Source organism: Triticum urartu, chromosome 2A, assembly GCF_056163025.1.
Source record: "Triticum urartu cultivar PI428250 chromosome 2A, HENAU_Tu73, whole genome shotgun sequence".
NCBI lineage: Eukaryota > Viridiplantae > Streptophyta > Magnoliopsida > Poales > Poaceae > Triticum > Triticum urartu.
This window is the reverse complement of record NC_141874.1, coordinates 397,610,460-397,630,653: the sequence shown is the minus strand read 5'-3', so window position 1 is coordinate 397,630,653 and position 20,194 is coordinate 397,610,460.

Here is a 20,194-nt window from a genome sequence, read left to right as displayed (position 1 = left end):
GAGCTAATGCTATTCCAAGATGATTATTTCAGGAAAGCTCAATGATTGGCATGGCATGGATGTGAAAGTGGAACCCTCAAAATGCTAAGGACAAAGGATTGGCTCAAGCTCAAAAGCTCAAGACTCTTCATTTTATATTTTAGTGATCCAAGATCACATTGAGTCTTTAGGAAAAGCCGATACTATCAAGGAGGGATGAGGTGTTGCTTAATGAGCCTCTTGCTTCATGTGCTTAGTGATATGCTCCAAAACCCTCAACTACTTTCCCATATCCACATATGACCTAAACCCTAAGCCAAACTCGGTCCTAACGATTCTTCCTATCCGGCGCCATCGAGTTTCACTTGTCATAAGCCACTGCCAAACCCTAGCAATTCGGTTCTACCGATAAGGATCTCGGTCTCACCGAGATGGGATTGCAAACTCTCTGTTTCCCTTTCGTAACTTTTCGGTCTCACTGAAAGAGCGAATCGGTCCCACCGAGATTGCAATGTAAACTCAGTGTTTCCCCTTTGTAACTTTTCGGTTTCACCGAGTTCCACTCGGTCTCACCGAAAGAGCAAATCGGTCCCACCGAGTTTGCCTGACCAACTCTCTGGTTAGCTAATTACCAAATTCGGTCTCACCGAGTTTGTGTAATCGGTCTCACCGAGATTACGTTATGCCCAAACCCTAACCATATCGGTCCTACCGAGTTGCATGTCAGTCCCACCGAAAATCTCTAACGGTCACTAGGTTTACATTTTCGGTCCGACCGAGTTTATTGATTCGGTCCCACCGAGATTGGAACACTGTGTAACGGTTGGATTTTGTGTGGAGGCTATATATACCCCTCCACCTCCTCCTCATTCGATGAGAGAGCCATCAGAACACACACACCATTCCAACTCATATGTTCTGAGAGAGAACCACCTACTCATGTGTTGAGACCAAGATATTCCATTCCTACCATATGAATCTTGATCTCTAGCCTTCCCAAGTTGCTTTCCACTCAAACCTTCTTTCCACCAAATCCAAATCCTATGAGAGAGAGTTGAGTGTTGGGGAGACTATCATTTGAAGCACAAGAGCAAGGAGTTCATTACCTACACACCATTTGTTACTTCTTGGAGAGTGGTGTCTCCTAGATTGGCTAGGTGTCACTTGGGAGCCTCCGACAAGATTGTGGAGTTGAACCAAGGAGTTTGTAAGGGCAAGGAGATCGCCTACTTCGTGAAGATCTACCACTAGTGAGGCAAGTCCTGTGTGGGCGATGGCCATGGTGGGATAGACAAGGTTGCTTCTTCGTGGACCCTTCGTGGGTGGAGCCCTGTGTGGACTCGCGCAACCGTTACCCTTTGTGGGTGGAGCCCTGTGTGGACTCTCGCAACCGTTACCCTTTGTGGGTTGAAGTCTCCATCAATGTGGATGTAGGATAGCACCACCTATCCGAACCACGGGAAAAACATTCGTGTCTCCAATAGCGTTTGAATTCTCCAAACCCTTCCCTTTACATTCTTGCAAGTTGCATGCTTTACTTTCCGCTGCCAATATACTCTTTGCATGCTTGCTTGAATTGTGTGATGATTGCTTGACTTGTCCTAAAATAGCTAAAATCTGCCAAGAACTAAAATTGGGAAAAGGTTAAGTTTTTATTTGGTCAAGTAGTCTAATCACCCCCCCTCTAGACATACTTTCGATCCTACAGGCTAACACCAATGCTCAGGATAACGGTCAGCGTCGTAAAGGCAAACAGCCCCAGAGGGGCGGAGGGCCAGGCCCCAATCTGGAGCGCGTGTTAAATCAACCTTGTCCAAAGCATGGATCGAAGGAGAGGCCAGCTTCACATCTTTGGAAGGATTGTTACATCATGCGAGAACTCCAATATGTTTCAATACGACAATGGCCCGCCCGGCGGTTCAGGAGGTGGCTTTCATGGGCCGGGATATGGAGGCAGCAGCTCTGGTTCAGGATTTCAAGGCAATCAAACCGAACATAGCAATCAAGGGAACCAGGGCAACCAGGGAGGTTATAACCATCGGGGGAATCAGCAGCAGCAGCAGTCGGGTTATCAGAGCAATCCAAAACAGTTGAATAGTGGGCAGTATCATGTCTTCACCACTAGCTTATGCAAGCGTGATCAGAAGCTTCACAAGAGGGCCGTGAACTCTGTTGAACCGGCAGTGCCTCAGTATTTGTGCTGGTCTGAGAAACCCATTTTATGGAGTAGAGAGGATCACCCACCTCGGGTTGATAATCCGGGTCATCTGGCCCTGGTGGTGGCACCTCAGGTTGGGGGGTATAAGTTCACCAAGGTGCTTATGGATGGGGGAAGCAGTATCAATATTCTTTACTATGATACCTTCCGCCGCATGGGGTTGACGGATAAGAATCTTAAACCGTCGAACACCGTTTTTCATGGCGTGGTGCCCGGTAAGTCTGCGTATCCAGTGGGCAAGATAGCCCTAGAGGTGGCCTTTGGAGATGATCATGATTCGAGGTCAGAAACATTGACTTTTGAGGTGGTGAAAATCAAGAGTCCGTATCACGCCCTGTTTGGGCGACCGGCTTATGCCAAGTTCATGGCAAGGCCGTGTTATGTTTACCTGCAGCTTAAGATGCCAGGTCATAAGGGGACCATCACAGTACACAAGAGCAGGAAGATCGCTTTGGAATGTGAGGAAGGCGATGCGGCTTACGCTGAGTCGGTTTGTGCCATAGAAGAGCTGAAGTTTTATAAAGACAAGGTTGATCCGGTAGACATGACTTCTTTGAAAAAGCCAGCTACGGAGCACGATCCGGTGTTGAAGTTTAAATCGGCCACAGACACTAAGATGGTTGATTTTGTTCCCGGCGATTCATCCAAACAGTTCAGCATCAGCACTAACCTGGATCCGAAATAGGAAAGCGTGCTCATCGAGTTCATCCGTGAGAACCGGGACATCTTTGCATGGAAGCCTTCTGACATGCCAGGTGTACCGAGGGAACTCGCTGAGCACACACTTAATATAGATCCTAAGTTCAAACCGGTCAGGCAGTTTCTCCGTCGCTTCAACGAAGAAAGGCGTAAGGCTATTGGTGAGGAGGTAGCTCGGCTGTTGGCCGCAGGGTTTATCATGGAGGTCTTTCACCCGGATTGGATAGCTAATCTGGTGCTGGTTCTTAAGAAAAATGGCACTTGGCGTACGTGTGTGGATTACACAGACTTGAACAAGGCCTGTCCAGCTGATCCTTTTGCCCTCCCTCGTATTGATCAGATTATTGATGCTACGGCAGGTTGTGACCGTTTGTGTTTTCTGGATGCTTACTCTGGTTATCATCAGATCAAAATGGCAGTTAAGGACCAGGAGAAGACATCTTTTATAAATCCCTTTGGAGCCTTTTGCTATGTCTCCATGCCCTTTGGGCTTAAGAGTGCCCAGGCAACTTATCAGCGCTGTGTTCAGAATTGTCTTCATAAACAGATTGGGCGCAATGTTCATGCATATGTGGATGATATTGTGGTGAAGTCCAGGAAGAAAGAAACACTGATAGATGACTTGAGGGAGACTTTTGACAACCTCCGGGTTTATAAGATAATGCTTAATCCGCACAAATGTGTCTTTGGTGTTCCAGCAGGCATGCTCCTGGGTTTTTTGGTGTCAAACAGGGGCATTGAGGCTAATCCGGAGAAGATCACAGCTATCACCTCTCTAGCTAAACCGGCATGTATCAATGACGTTCAGCGTCTGGCGGGCCGGATTGCGGCTTTGAGACGGTTTATCAGTCGTCTAGGGGAGAAAGCTATCCCTCTATATCAAATGCTAAAGAAAATGGATGACTTTGTCTGGAGCGACGCGGCTGATAAAGCGTTTGAGGATCTGAAGAGGCAGTTAGCTGAACCGCCTGTGCTTGCGGCTCCAATTGATAAAGAGCCTTTACTACTCTATGTGGCTGCTAATGCCCGGGCTGTTAGTGTGGCTATAGTTGTGGAGCGCAAGGAGGCTCGAAAGGAATATCCGGTTCAACGGCCGGTTTATTAATATCAGTGAGGTGCTTATCGAATCAAAGCAGAGGTATACGCATTGGCAGAAGCTGGTGTATGGGGTGTTTATGGCAAGCCGGAAGCTCAAGCATTATTTTCAGGGTCAACCTATCACCGTGGTCAGTTCAGCCCCTCTGGGAGATATCATTCAAAACAAGGAAGCAACTGGCCGGATTGCCAAGTGGGTCATTGAGCTTGGACCTCATGGGCTCAAGTATACACCTCGCACAGCGATCAAATCTCAAGCACTCGTGGACTTCATCAATGATTGGACAGAGTTGCAGGCACCAGAGGAAAAGCCAGATAACACTTGTTGGACTATTCATTTCGATGGGTCCAGGCAATTGGAGGGCTCGGGGGCTGGAGTCATATTAACTTCCCCACGAGGTGACAAGTTTTGTTATGTTCTTCGCTTAATGTTCCCTTGTACTAACAATGCAGCTGAGTACGAGGCCTTACTCCACGGTCGTCGGATGGCTAAGGAGATGAACTTAAGCCGGGTTAAGTGCTTCGGTGACTCGGACCTGGTGGCCCAACAGGTATCTGGCACTTGGGATTCTAAGGACCCACTCATGGCTGCATATCGACGAGAGGTGGACATAGTGGCTGGTCATTTCAAGGGTTATCTAGTTGACCATATAGACCGGCGAAATAATGAAGCGGAGGACGCTTTAAGTCGCCTAGGCTCTCAGCGTAAACCGGTGCCACCTAATGTCTTCCTCGACGTACTGCATAATCCGTCGGTCAATATACCCACGGAGGAGGAGTTGGCTATTCCTGACCCGAAGGCCCAATTGGTGGCAGCTTTGCATGTTATACCGGATTGGACAGTCCCGTACTTGTCTTACATGAACCGGGGCGAGTTACCGGAGGACAAAACCTTGGCCCGGCAGATAATCCGGCGTTCCAAGTCAATGACCATAATCAATGGGGAGTTACATCGTTACAACATCACAGGAGCACTTCAGCGTTGTGTGTCTCCTCAAGAGGGTTGTGAGATTTTCCGAGAAATCCATGAAGCAGATTGTGGTCACCATGCCAGTTCAAAATCCTTGGTGGCTAAGGCTTTTGGTCACGGTTTCTATTGGTTGACAGCTCATGCTGATGCTGAGGATTTAGTCAAAAGGTGTGACGGTTGTCAAAAATTTGCACGCCGCGCTCATGTTCCGGCTCAGGAGTTGAGAATGATTCCAATCACTTGGCCGTTTGCAACTTGGGGGCTCTGTTGGTGAACGTAGAAGAAATTCAAAATTTTCTACGCATCACCAAGATCAATCTATGGAGTAATCTAGCAACGAGGGAAGGAGAGTGCATCTACATACCCTTGTAGATCGCTAAGCAGAAGCGTTCAAGTGAACGGGGTTGATGGAGTCGTACTCGTCGTGATCGAAATCATCGATGATCCTAGAGCCGAACGGATGACACCTCCGCGTTCAACACACGTACGGTTGGGAGACGTCTCCTCCTTCTTGATCCATCAAGGTGAGAGGAGAAGTTGAGGGAAAACTCCGACAGCACGACGGCGTGGTGGTGATGGAGCTCGTGGTTCTCCGGCAGGGCTTCGCCAAGCACTACGGAGGAGGATGAGGTGTTGGAGGAGGAAGAGGGCTGCGCTAGGGGAAGGGTGCGGCTGCCCTCTATCTCCCTCACTATATATAGGGGGAAGGGAGGAGGGGGAGGCGCCCTAGGGTTCCCTAGGGGAGGGGCGGCGGCCACAGGGGAAACCCTAGATGGGTTTGGGCGCCCCCACCTCTCCTAGTTACGTGAGATGGGGTGGGAGGGGCGCTCATCCTCTTAGTGGGCTGATGTGCCCTCTCCCCTTGGCCCATAAGGCCCCCCAACGCTTGCCGGGGCCTCCGAAACCCCTTTCGGACACGCTGGTCATCACCTGGTACCCCCGGAACAATTCCGGACTCCAATACCCTTCGTCCAATATACCGATCTTCACCTCCGGACCATTCCAGAGCTCCTCGTCATGTTCAGGATCTCATCCGGGACTCCGAACAACCTTCGGTAACCACATACTATTTCCCATAACAACTCTAGCGTCACCGAACCTTAAGTGTGTAGACCCTATGGGTTCGGGAACCATGCAGACATGACCGAGACAACTCTCCAGCCAATAACCAACAGCGGGATCTGGATACCCATGTTGGCTCCCACATGTTCCACGATGATCTCATCGGATGAACCACGATGTCGAGGATTCAATCAATCCCGTATACAATTCCCTTTGTCCAGTGGTATTGTACTTGGCCGAGATTCGATCGTCGGTATCCGATACCTTGTTCAATCTCGTTACCGGCAAGTCTCTTTACTCATTCTGTAACACATCATCCCGTGATCAACTCCTTGGTCACATTGTGCACATTATGATGATGTCCTACTGAGTGGGCCCAGAGATACCTCTCCGTTTACACGGAGTGACAAATCCCAGACTCGATTCGTGCCAACCCAACAGACACTTTCGGAGATACCTGTAGTGAACCTTTATAGCCACCCAGTTACGTTGTGACGTTTGGTACACCCAAAGCATTTCTACAGTATCTGGGAGTTGCACAATCTCATGGTCTAAGGAAATGATACTTGACATTAGAAAAGCTTTAGCATACGAACTACACAATCTATGTGCTAGGCTTAGGATTGGGTCTTGTCCATCACATCATTCTCCTAATGATGTGATCCCGTTATCAACGACATCCAATGTCCATGGTCAGGAAACTGTAACCATCTATTGATCAACGAGCTAGTCAACTAGAGGCTTACTAGGGACATGGTGTTGTCTATGTATCCACACATGTATCTGAGTTTCCTATCAATACAATTCTAGCATGGATAATAAACGATTATCATGAACAATGAAATATAATAATAATAACTAATTTATTATTGCCTCTAGGGCATATTTCCAACAGTCTCCCACTTGCACTAGAGTCAATAATCTAGTTCACATCGCCATGTGATTAACACTCACAGGTCACATCGCCATGTGACCAACATCCAAAGAGTTTACTAGAGTCACTAATCTAGTTCACATCACTATGTGATTAATACTCAATGAGTTCTGGGTTTGATCATGTTATGTTTGTGAGAGAGGTTGTAGTCAACGGGTCTTGCCATATTCAGATCCCTATGTATTTCTCAAAACTTTATGTCATAGATGCTGCTACCACGTTCCACTTGGAGCTATTCCAAATTGTTGCTCCATTATACGTATCTGGTATTTCTACTCAGAGCTATCCGGATAGGTGTTAATCTTGCATCAACGTAACTCTTTATGTCAAACTCTTTATCACCTCCATAACCGAGAAACATTTCCTTATTCCTCTAAGGATAATTTTGACCGCTATCTGGTGATCTACTCCTAGATCACCTTTGTACCCTCTTGCCAGACATGTGGCAAGGCACACATCAGGTACAATACTCAGCATGGCATACCGTATAGAGCCTATGACAAGAGCATAGGGGATGACATTCGTCCTTCCTCTTTCTTCTGCCATGGTCAATCTTTGAATCTTACTCAACTTCACACCTTACAACTCAGGTAAGAACCCCTTCTTTGACTGATCTATTTTGAACTCCTTCAAAAACATGTCAAGGTGTGCGTTCTTTGAAAGTATCATCAGGCGTTTTGATCTATCTCTATAGATCTTGATGCCCAATATGTAAGCAGCTTTATCCAGGTCTTCCTTTGAAAAACACTCTTCAAACAACCGTTTATGCTTTCCAGAAATTCTACATTATTTCGGATCAACAATATGTCATCCACATATACTTATCAGAAATGTTGTAGTGCTCCCACTCACTTTCTTGTAAATACAAGTTTCTAACAAACATTGTATAAACCTAAAAGCTTTGATCACTCCATCAAAACATATATTCCGATTCCGAGATGCTTGCTCTAGTCCATAGAAGGATTGCTAGAGCCAGCATACCTTTTAGCATCCTTAGGATCGACAAAACCTTTTATTGTATCACATACAACTTTTCTTACGAAAACTGGTAAGAAAACTTGTTTTGACATCCATCTGTAAGATTTCATAATCGAAAAATACAGCTAATGCTAACATGATTCCGACGGACTTAAGCATCGCTACGGGTGAGAAATTCTCATCGTAGTCAACTCCTTGAACTTGTGAAAAGATTCTTTCCCACAAGTCGAGCTTCATAGACGGTAACATTACCGCCCACGTCCGTCTTCTTCTTAAAGATCCATTTATCTCAATGGCTTGCCGATCATCGGGCAAGTCCACCAAAGTCCATACTTTGTTCTGATACATGGATCCTGTCTCGGATTTCATGGCTTCTAACCATTTGTCGGAATACGGGCCCACCATTGCTTCTCCATAGCTCGTAGGTTCATTGTTGTCTAACAACATGATATCTAAGACAGGATTACCGTACCACTCAGGAGTAGTACATATCCTGGTCGACCTATGAGGTTCGATAGCAACTTGATCCGAAGCTTCATGATCACTATCATTAACTTCCTATTCAACAGATGTAGGCGCCACAGAAAACATCTTTCTGTGTTGCATCACTCTCTGGTTGAAGTAAAGGTTCGACAACCTCATCAAGTTCTATCTTCCTCCCACTCAATTCTTTCGAGAGAAACTGCTTCTCGAGAAAGGACCCGTTCTTAGCGACAAACAATTTGCCCTCGGATCTGAGATAGAAGGTATACCCAACTGTGACCTTTGGGTATCCTATGAAGATGTGTTTGTCCGCTTTGGGTTTGAGCTTCTCCGGCTGAAGCCTTAAGCATCGCAGCCCCAAACATTAAGAAACGACAACTTTGGTTTCTTGCCAAACCAATGTTCATACGACGTCGTCTCAACGGACTTATATGGTGTCCTATCTAAAGTGAATGCAGCTGTCTCTAATGCATAACCTCAAAATAATAGCGGTAGATCGGTAAGAGACATCATAGATCGCACCATATCTCATAAGGTTCGATTACGACGTCCGGACACACCATTACCTTGTGGTGTTCCAGGTGGCTTCAACTACGAAACAATTCCACAATGTCTTAAGTGATTGCCAAACTCATGACTCAGAAAATCCCCTTTTGATCAGATCGTAGGAACATGATCTTCTTTGTTATGATGATTCTTAACTTCACTCTGAAATTGCTTGAACTTTTCAAACGTTTCAAACTTGTGCTTCATTAGGTAGATATACCTATATCTACCCAAATCGTCAGTGAAGATGAGAAAATAGTGATATCCACCGCACGCTTCAATTCTCATTGGATCACACGCATCAGCATGCATGATTTCCAATAGGTCACTTGCCCGTTTCATTGTACCTGAAAACGGGGTCTTAGTCATCCTGCCCATGAGGCATGGCTCGCATGTGTCAAGTGATTCAAAATCAAGTGACTCCAAACATCCATCGACATGGAGTTTCTTCATGCATCTTATGCCAATATGACCTAAGCGGCAGTGCCACGAGAAAGTGGTACTATCATTATTAACTCTACATCTTTTGGCGTGAACATGTGTATTACCACGACCGAGATTCAATGAACCATTCACATAGGGTGCATGACCATGAAAGGTATCATTCATGTAAACAGAATAACCATTATTCTCTAACTTAAATGAATGACCGTATTGCAATGAACATGATCTAATCATATTCATGCTCAACGTAGACACCTGATAACATTTATCTAGGTTCAATACTAATCCCGAAGGCAGATGGAGCGTGCGATGGTGATCTCATCAACTTTGGAAACACTTCCAACACACATTGTCACCTCGCCCTTAGCTAGTCTCCGTTTAGTCCATAGCTTTTGCTTCAAGTCACCAATAATAGCAACTGACCCGGTATCCAATACCTAGGTGCTACCAGGAGTACTAGTGAGGTACACATTAATAACACGTATATACTTCGAAGTTGCCAGCCTTCTTATCTACCATGCATTTGGGGTAATTCCACTACCAATGACTGTTCCCTTTACAATAGAAGCACTTAGTCTCGGGTTTGGGTTCAACCTTGGGTTCCTTCACTGGAGCGGCAACTGGTTTGCCATCCATGAAGTTTCCCTTCTAGCCCTTGCCCTTCTTGAAACCAGTGGTCTTGTTAAACCATCAACACTTGATGCTCCTTCTTGATTTCTACCTTTTGCGATCCTAAGCCCGCGAACAGCTCCGGGATCAACTCCATCCCTTGCATGTCATAGTTCATCACGAAGATCTAGTAGCTTAGTGATAGTGTCTAGAGAACTCCATCAAACACTATCTTATCTGGAAGTTCAACTCCCACTTGATTCAAGTGATTGTAGCACCCAGACATTCTGAGCACATGCTCACTAGCTGAGCTATTCTCCTCCATCTTGTTGGCAAAAGAACTTGTCAGAGGTCTCACACCTCTCAACACGGGCATGAGCCTAAAATCCCAATTTCAGCTCTTGGAACATCTCATATGTTCTATGGCGTTCAAAACGTCATTGGAATCCCGATTCTAAGCCGTAAAGTATGGTGCACTAAACTATCAAGTAGTCATCAGGATGTGTCTGTCAAGTGTTCACAACATCCACAGACGACGTTGTAGGGGTTTGCACATCGAGCTGTGTATCAAAGACGTAAGCCTTCTGTGTAGCAGTGAGGACACTCCTCGAACTACGGACCTAGTCCGCATCATTGCTTACAATATCTTTCAACTTAATATTTCTCTAGGAACGTATTGAAACAGGGAGCTACAACGTGAGCTATTTATCTACAACATATTTGCAAAGACAATTTAGACTATGTTCATGATAATTGAGTTCATCTAATCAAATTATTTAATGAACTCCCACTCAGATAGACATCCCTCTAGTCATCTAAGTGAAACATGATCCGAATCGACTAGGCCGTGTCCGATCATCACGTGAGACGGACTAGTCATCAACGGTGAACATCTCATGTTGATCGTATCTTCTATACGACTCATGTTCGACCTTTCGGTCTTCCGTGTTCCGAGGCCATGTATGTACATGCTAGGCTCGTCAAGTCAACCTAAGTGTATTGCGTGTGTAAATCTGGCTTACAACCGTTGTATTCGAACGTTAGAATCTATCACACCCGATCATCACGTGGTGCTTCGAAACGATGAACCTTCGCAATGGTGCACAGTTAGGGGGAACACTTTCTTGAAATTATTGCGAGGGATCATCTTATTTAAGCTACCATCGTTCTAAGCAAATAAGATGTAAAACATTATAAACATCACATGCAATCAAATAGTGACATGATATGGCCAATATCATTTTGCTCCTTTTGATCTCCATCTTCGAGGCTCCATGATCATCGTTGTCACCGGCATGACACCATGATCTCCATCATCATGATCTCCATCATCGTGTCTTCTTGAAGTTGTCTCGTCATCTATTACTTCTACTACTATGGCTAACGCTTTAGCAATAAAGTAAAGTAATTACATGACGTTTATGTTGACACGTAGGTCATAAAATAAATTAAGACAACTCCTATGGCTCCTGCCGGTTGTCATACTCATCGACATGCAAGTCGTGATTCCTATTACAAGAACATGATCAATCTCATACATCACATATATCATTCATCACGTCCTTTTGGCCATATCACATCACAAGGCATATGCTGCAAAAACAAGTTAGACGTCCTCTAATTGTTGTTGCAAGTTTTTATGTGGCTGCTATAGGTTTCTAGCAAGAACGTTTCTTACCTACACGAAAACCACAACGTGATATGCCAATTCATATTTACCCTTCATAAGGACCCTTTTCATCGAATACGATCCGACTAAAGTGGGAGAGACAGACACCCGCTAGCCACCTTATGCAACTAGTGCATGTCCGTCGGTGGAACCAGTCTCACGTAAGAGTACGTGTAAGGTTGGTCCGGGCCGCTTCATCACACGATGCCGCCGAATCAAGATAAGACTAGTAACGGCAAGCAAATTGACAAAATCGACGCCCACAACAACTTGTGTTCTACTCGTGCGTAGAAACTACGCATAGACCTAACTCATGATGCCACTGTTGGTGAACGTAGCAGAAATTCAAAATTTTCTACGCATCACCAAGATCAATCTATGGAGTAATCTAGCAACGAGGGAAGGAGGGTGCATCTACATACCCTTGTAAATCTCTAAGCGGAAGCGTTCAAGTGAACGGGGTTGATGGAGTCGTACTCGTCGTGATCCAAATCACCGATGATCCTAGCGCCGAACGGACGGCACCTCCGCGTTCAACACACGTACGGTTGGGAGACGTCTCCTCCTTCTTGATCCAGCAAGGTGAGAGGATAAGTTGAGGGAAAACTCCGATAGCACGATGGCGTGGTGGTGATGGAGCTCATGGTTCTCCGGCAGGGCTTCGCCAAGCACTACGGAGGAGGATGAGGTGTTGGAGGAGGAAGAGGGCTGCGCCAGGGGCAGGGTGCGGCTACCCTCTATCTCCCTCACTATATATAGGGGGAAGGGAGGAGGGGGAGGCACCCTAGGGTTCCCTAGGGGAGGGGCGGCGGCCACAGGGGAAACCCTAGATGGGTTTGGGCGCCCCCACCCCTAGGAAACTTGCCCCCCAAGCCGGGAAGGGCAGCTGCCCTAGGGGTGGCGCCCCCACCTCTCCTGGTTATGTGAGATGGGGTGGGAGGGGCGCTCAGCCCCTTAGTGGGCTGATGTGCCCTCTCCCCTTGGCCCATAAGGCCCCCCAACGCTTGTCGGGGCCTCCGAAACCCCTTTCGGACACGCTGGTCATCACCTGGTACCCCCGGAACAATTCCGGACTCCAATACCCTTCGTCCAATATACCGATCTTCACCTCTGGACCATTCCGGAGCTCCTCGTCATGTTCGGGATCTCATCCGGGACTCTGAACAACCTTCGGTAACCACATACTATTTCCCATAACAATTCTAGCGTCACCGAACCTTAAGTGTGTAGACCCTATGGGTTCGGGAACCATGCAGACATGACCGAGACAACTCTCCGGCCAATAACCAACAGCGGGATCTGGATACCCATGTTGGCTCCCACATGTTCCACGATGATCTCATCGGATGAACCACGATGTCGAGGATTCAATCAATCCCGTATACAATTCCCTTTGTCCAGCGGTATTGTACTTGCCCGAGATTCGATCATCGGTATCCGATACCTTGTTCAATCTCGTTACCGGAAAGTCTCTTTACTCATTCTGTAACATATCATCCCGTGATCAACTCCTTGGTCACATTGTGCACATTATGATGATGTCCTACCGAGTGGGCCCAGAGATACCTCTCCGTTTACACGGAGTGACAAATCCCAGTCTCGATTCGTGCCAGCCCAACAGACACTTTCGGAGATACCTATAGTGAACCTTTATAGCCACCCAGTTACGTTGTGACGTTTGGTACACCCAAAGCATTCCTACGGTATCCGGGAGTTGCACAATCTCATGGTCTAAGGAAATGATACTTGACATTAGAAAAGCTTTAGCATACGAACTACACGATCTATGTGCTAGGCTTAGGATTGGGTCTTGTCCATCACATCATTCTCCTAATGATGTGATCCCGTTATCAACGACATCCAATGTCCATGGTCAGGAAACTGTAACCATCTATTAATCAACGAGCTAGTCAACTAGAGGCTTACTAGGGACATGGTGTTGTCTATGTATCCACACATGTATCTGAGTTTCCTATCAATACAATTCTAGCATGGATAATAAATGATGATCATGAACATGAAATATAATAATAATAACTAATTTATTATTGCCTCTAGGGCATATTTCCAATAGGCTCAATATGGTTGGACCCTTCAAGAGATCCAAGGACAAAAAGACCCACATGTTAGTGGCAGTTGACAAGTTTACCAAATGGGTAAAAGCAGAGCCAGTCAGTAAGTGTGATGCAGCCACGGCGGTTCAATTCATCAAAAAGGTGATATTCCAGTTTGGTTTCCCACATAGTATTATAACTGATAATGGTACTAATCTGTCAAAGGGTGAGATGGAGGAATTTTGCCAACGTGAGCACATCCGGCTTGATGTAGCATCAGTGGCTCACCCCCAGTCTAATGGTCAAGCAGAGAGGGCAAATCAAGAAATTTTGAGAGGTATTAAACCCCGGCTTATGGTTCCTTTAAAGGGGCCACCGGGTTGTTGGGTGGAGGAGTTACCTTCTGTGTTATGGAGTATCAACACCACACCTAACAGATCTATGGGTTACACACCTTTCTTCATGGTTTACGGGGCGGAGGCGGTTCTCCCTAGTGACATCCGTCATGATTCACCCCGTGTGATGGCTTATGTTGAAGCTGAGAATGAGAAGGCACGTCAGGACTCACTGGACCTGTTAGATGAGGAGCGTGATTTAGCGGCAGCACGCTCAGCGATTTATCAACAAGATCTCCGATGTTATCACAGCCGCTGGGTTAAGACCAGAACTTTTCAAGAAGGTGATCTGGTGCTCCGGCTCATCCAGGATCAGACTGATATGCACAAGTTATCCCCACCTTGGGAAGGACCTTTTCTGGTCAGCAAAAATCTGCACAATGGGTCATACTACCTCATTGATGTTCGAGAGCACAAAGACTCACGTAAATCAGAGGAGGAGACCAAGTGGCCGTGGAATATAGCCCTTCTTCGACCTTACTATACTTGAGCCACAGGCTCTTCTTATGTACATACTTATGACAATGTATATATTATATAATAAACCGGAGCCTCGGCTAAAGCGGGGTCTCTGTTCCCTTTTTACATCATGTGTGGTTTCACAGGGGTTTTCTACTAACAAAGCGGAGTTTTGTTAACCCGGCCCATATGGCCACACAGATATAAAGAAAGTCACTACGGGGCTTGGTCGTATCCGAACCATAGGTACACCTCTTGATCGGTTTAAAACCAAAAAGGGATATCACTAGGGGGCTTGGTTGTCTTCACACCATAGCTACACCTCTTGATAGGCTTCAAGCCAAAAGGAAATTATGTGGAACCAAAGAGAGTCTGTAGCATCAAGCACGACTCGAACATAGGTAACCACTGAGCATAGCTCAAATATTACCTGGGGGCTCCTTGCTTCTCAAAGAACAACGAGCTTGCACCCTTGTAATAGGCTATCAAGCCAGGCTTGGAAGCCAGGTATATTCACCTAAAACCCCGGGTTATCCTGCCTCTTCAAGTAAGCCACTCCGTCCAGGTAAACCTGGTATGACCCATCGAACGTTTGACAAGTCAATCCCATGGACCCTGAACTTGTCAAAGTTAAAATGGTGATTGGTTAAAGATTGAAGTCCATCTTCAAAGGCTTTGCAAAATGGTTTAACTCAGCGGCCTGGCAGCCCATGAAAAGCCTCGATTTAGGTCCTGGCAGCCCATGAAAAGCCTTGTATATTTCTTTTTTGATTTGCTGTTTTTTTATATCTTTTGATAAGGGATTTATGAATATTTTTTGATAAACCGGTGTTCATTCCAACCCGGCGTGACTTTCAACGCTTAGTTGTCAGTACATGATCAATTTTAAACCGGTAGTATGTTGCTCTAGTCTGGTTTTGACTAGATGTCACCAGCATTATACAAACAAATCAGCGGCTAACATAGCCCAGTATGGTTTTATATGAACCGGCAAGAGGGCAAGGAGTCATCAACACTCCGGATTGGTGTTTTTCACCTTTACCATACATGCAGTTGGTCAGCCAATGAGGTATGACACAAATATCATCTATTTTATCTAGTTAATACAAAACTTGGTTATCCCTCCAAGTTATGTATATATTTTTGGGCATCATGACCCATCCAGTGGTAAACCACTAGGACACTTTCAAGTTCTTATATGCAGGAACACAAATCATAACGGATTATGCATAACTAGATCCCAAAAGCGGAACAATTTTTCAAGGTATCAAGCAAAACAAGCATGCTCGATGGCATGACAGATAAAGGTGTTCCTGCTATCCTATTACAAGGCACTTCAAACGACCCAAATTGAATAATTGTTTCCAAGAAGTGGCAGACTGTAAACTGATAAACCGGCCGCCGGTTTAAGATTCCTCATCGGGCCGGCTTGACGATTGAGGATCATCTTGTGCGGTCACATTCTCTTCATCCCTCCCCGGACGCTGGAAATCAACCGTCGACCAATCGATTCCGGTTAAAGCTTGAGAAACGGCCTCTTCATGGATAAGACTGGAGGGGTCAATATCAGGAGCATAAGTATGCTTACGGATTGGAGGCACAAGATCTTCAACATTATGGATCACTGCAGGTTGTCTTTTTCCTTCAGCATCATAAACCGGCTGGAAATGAGATAAATCTGTGTCCTCCGCCAGTTTACTTGCTATTGGTCACATCTCCTTTATCATCCTTCGAAGATTGTCGTTGTTGAAGTCGGAGCCGTCCTCTTTCACGCCACCATACCCTTTGATGATATCTGCCGGTTCAAGATCCGGAATCCATGCCTTGGCCCGGATTAGCGCGGTCAGCGCTCCTGATCTTGCGGCTGCTCTCTTCAGTTCATTGATCCGGGGAGGTAGCATGGCCAGCTTTTCAATAGTTTCCTTTATCAGCGATGGTGGAGGCTTGTTATATGCTGCAGTGCAAATGGCTCGCTGGGATCCCGAGAATAGTTGTTCTATCAAGGTGTAGGCCGCTTTAAGTTTCATCCGCATGTCAGAGCCCAGATGAGCAATGCGGGTCCCTGTCATGGTTTAGCATCAGTAAACCGGTAATTGATAAGATCTTATGAACTGCAAGAGGAGGCACTTACCAAACACAGCGGAAGTCATGGCATTAATCTGTCGCTTCAAGCTGGTCAATTCGTCAACCACCGGTTTCAGGGTTCCCTCTGCGTCCTCGGCCTTCTTTGTTAAACTGGCCTTTTCCGTCTCCCAGTCTGCACGCTCTTTATCAAAGGTTTCTTTCAGCTTCTCCATAGCTGCTAAGGCATTGGTGAGCTCTTCTTTGGCTTTGGCAGCCCCTGCTTGTTGAGATTTTACATTTTCTTGAAGGTCTGCGGTTTGAGCATCCTTCTTATTCAGCTCAGCCTACAAAGGTGAGATATATCCTCGAAGACAGGTTATGAAGTACCAAGCGTATAACAAGTTATGCACTTTGTACTTGGGGGCTAATGCCTATTTGTTCTATCATCAACATATTTTTCACAAGTCTCAAATACAATGCAAGCATTATCCTTAACACTTGGGGGCTAATGTACATCTATTCAAAGCCGACACATTGATTCAAGACCCGGTTTACCTCGCGAAGCTAAACCGGCCCTTGGGGGCTACACAGGCGAAAAACTACATGAATATAATGATCACGTCTGATTTACTTCAAACGATCAGTTGGTATATGGAGGACAAGTTTGTAAAAGTTAAGGCATTATACAGTCCCGGTTTATGATTGTCATCATAAACCGGCCCTTGGGGGTTACTTGAGTTGATGATTGTACTTTGGATTCAAGAAAGGAAAGTGATGAAAATACCTCATAGCGCTCTTTCATCAGGTTCACCAAACCGGCTTCATAATCACGGTTTGAGTACAGACAGTTTAGAAAGCCGGAGTGGAGTTCTTGAGCGCTGAGATGGGCGTAGCTTGACAAGTCAGTGCTCCATTTGCCTTTTTCCATGGCAGCACGCTCTTCCTTGGCACTATGTTCGGCCGAGATTACAGGATGGCTAGGAGAGGTGTGACCAATGCCAGTAATGATAACCTCGCCTTCTTTGTCTCCAGCAGCTTTTTCTGGAGTAGATGGAGTTTCAGTAGCTCTCACCGGACTAGAAGACCTATCATCAGCCCGGATTGGATCTGCCGGTTCAGCATCAGGCACAACAATGTCAACTTCTGGTTGTTCATCGATATTGTGATCTTGAGGGGGTGGCTCATCAAAAGTAGCTTCAGGATTGGGACCCTCCGGTTCAACAGTTTGCTCCGGTTCAAGAATCACCTGGTCTTCGGGCGGATTGTTCACCCGAGCCTTTTTGTTGGGTCTGGCTTTGGCTCTAAAAACAGAAAAAGATGCGAAAGTTAAGCATAGCATACAAAGTATGGAAACATTCAAAGAAGGGGTTCAAGTACTTACCCAGCTACAGTTTTGAGAGGAGGAAGTTGGGTCGCTGTTGACTCACCAGAGGATGAGGGAGGTGTCACCTGATAATTCAAATCGGACGGATTAAGAGGTTGTCAGAAATAACCTGCCTTGGGATAAGAATTGTCAGAAGTGGGTGAGACCTCAGATCGGCGCTTTCGAACCGGGGTGTCAGGTAAACCGGCGGACGTGACCTGTTGGCCGCTATGCCGGGTGGTGCGGCGAGCCTCGTGCTGCTGCGTCTTCAAAATAAATGTTGGGTCCAAATGAGCAAGAGGATGAGAAAAGCTTACTTTTCGAACTGCTTGACAGATTTTTTGTGTTGGCACAGAGTCTGAACCGGAGGAAAGGGTAATTACCTCTACATCGTCAGCTTGGCTGCCCTCCATGTCCTCCTGATAAATATCATTGTCAATGAGATGCATGAAAAGGGAACCAAGTGAATCAAGTTCTACCTCAACTTTCGGTTCATCCGGGGCGTCATCCAGTTCCATGCTGATGCGTTCAGCTGCCTTCCGCTTTGAGGATTTCTTGATGGCTTTTGTTTTAGGACAGGAAGGCTTTGCCGCTTTCTCCTGAGGCTTCCTTTTCCAGAACGGATCATCACCCTGTTTAAAAGAGGGGCAAAGGATATTCAAAGCTTATACAGTACATGGATATCAAGTGTATAGGATTATACCTTCAGCCGGACTCCTGGACTATGAAGATACAAGATTGAAGACTCCGTCCCGTGTCCGGAAGGGATTTTCCTTGGCGTGGAAGGCAAGCTTGGCGATACGGATGTTCAGATCTCCTACCATTGTAACTGACTCTATGTAACCCTAACCCTATCCGGTGTCTATATAAATCGGAGGGTTCTAGTCCGTAGGACAACATACACATCTACAATCATACCATAGGCTAGCTTCTAGGGTTTAGCCTCTCTGATCTCGTGGTAGATCAACTCTTGTATTACCCATATCATCAATATTAATCAAGCAGGACGTAGGGTTTTACCTCCATAGAGAGGACCCGAACCTGGGTAAAACTTCGTGTCCCCTGCCTCCTGTTACCATCCGTCCTAGACGCACAGTTCGGGACCCCCTACCCGAGATCCGCCGGTTTTGACACCGACATTGGTGCTTTCATTGAGAGTTCCTCTGTGCCATCGCCGTCAGGCACGATGGCTCCTACGATCATCAATGGCGATGCAGTCCAGGGTGAGACCTTCCTCCCCGGACAGATCTTTGTCTTTGGCGGCTTCGCACTGCGGGCCGATTCACTTGGCCATCTAGAGCAGATCGAAAGCTACGCCCCTGGCCGTCAGGTCAGATTCGGAAGTTTAAACTACACGGCCGACATTCGCGGGGACTTGATCTTCGACAGATTCCAACCATTGCCGAGCGCGCCGCTCTGTCACGACGAGCATGATCTAGCTCTGCCGCCGAACAGAGCCCTGGAGGCCGCACCCGCATCGGCTCCGACCCCTAGTTCGGAGCTGACCGCGCCGATCGAGGATGGGCGGTTGGACGCCACCTCGGGGGCTGCGATCCCAACGGTGGTTGAGCCGAACACCAGCCCCGTACTCCGCAAGACTCGTGACTCCATGGAGCCGGATTCTTCTCCGGACTCCGAACCCTCCGCGCCCCTGCCGAGCGAATCCGATTGGGCGCCGATCATGGAGTTCATGGCCGCGGACGTCTTTCAGCACTCGCCTTTTGGCGACATCCTGAAATCACTGAAGTCTCTCTCTTTGTCAGGAGAGCCCTGGCCGGACTACGGTCAGCAAGGTTGGGGTACGGACAATGAAGAAATTCAAAACCCACCCACCACCCACTTTGTAGCCACTGTCGACAACTTAACCCACATGCTCGACTTCGACTCCGAAGACATCGACGGTATGGACACCGATGAAGGAGCTGATGAAGAACCAGCGCCCACTAGGCCCTGGAAAGCCACCTCGTCATATGACATATACATGGTGGACACCCCAAAAGAGGGAGAGGGCGATGGAACAGCGGAGGATGACCCCTCCAAGAAACAACAAAAGCGCCAGCGTCAGCGGCGCCGCTCAAAATCCCGCCAACACAAAAACGACGATTCCAGCACGGGAGATAATAATACCCCGGAAAGCGCCGAAGAACATCCCCCCGAGCAAGATTTAGCACGG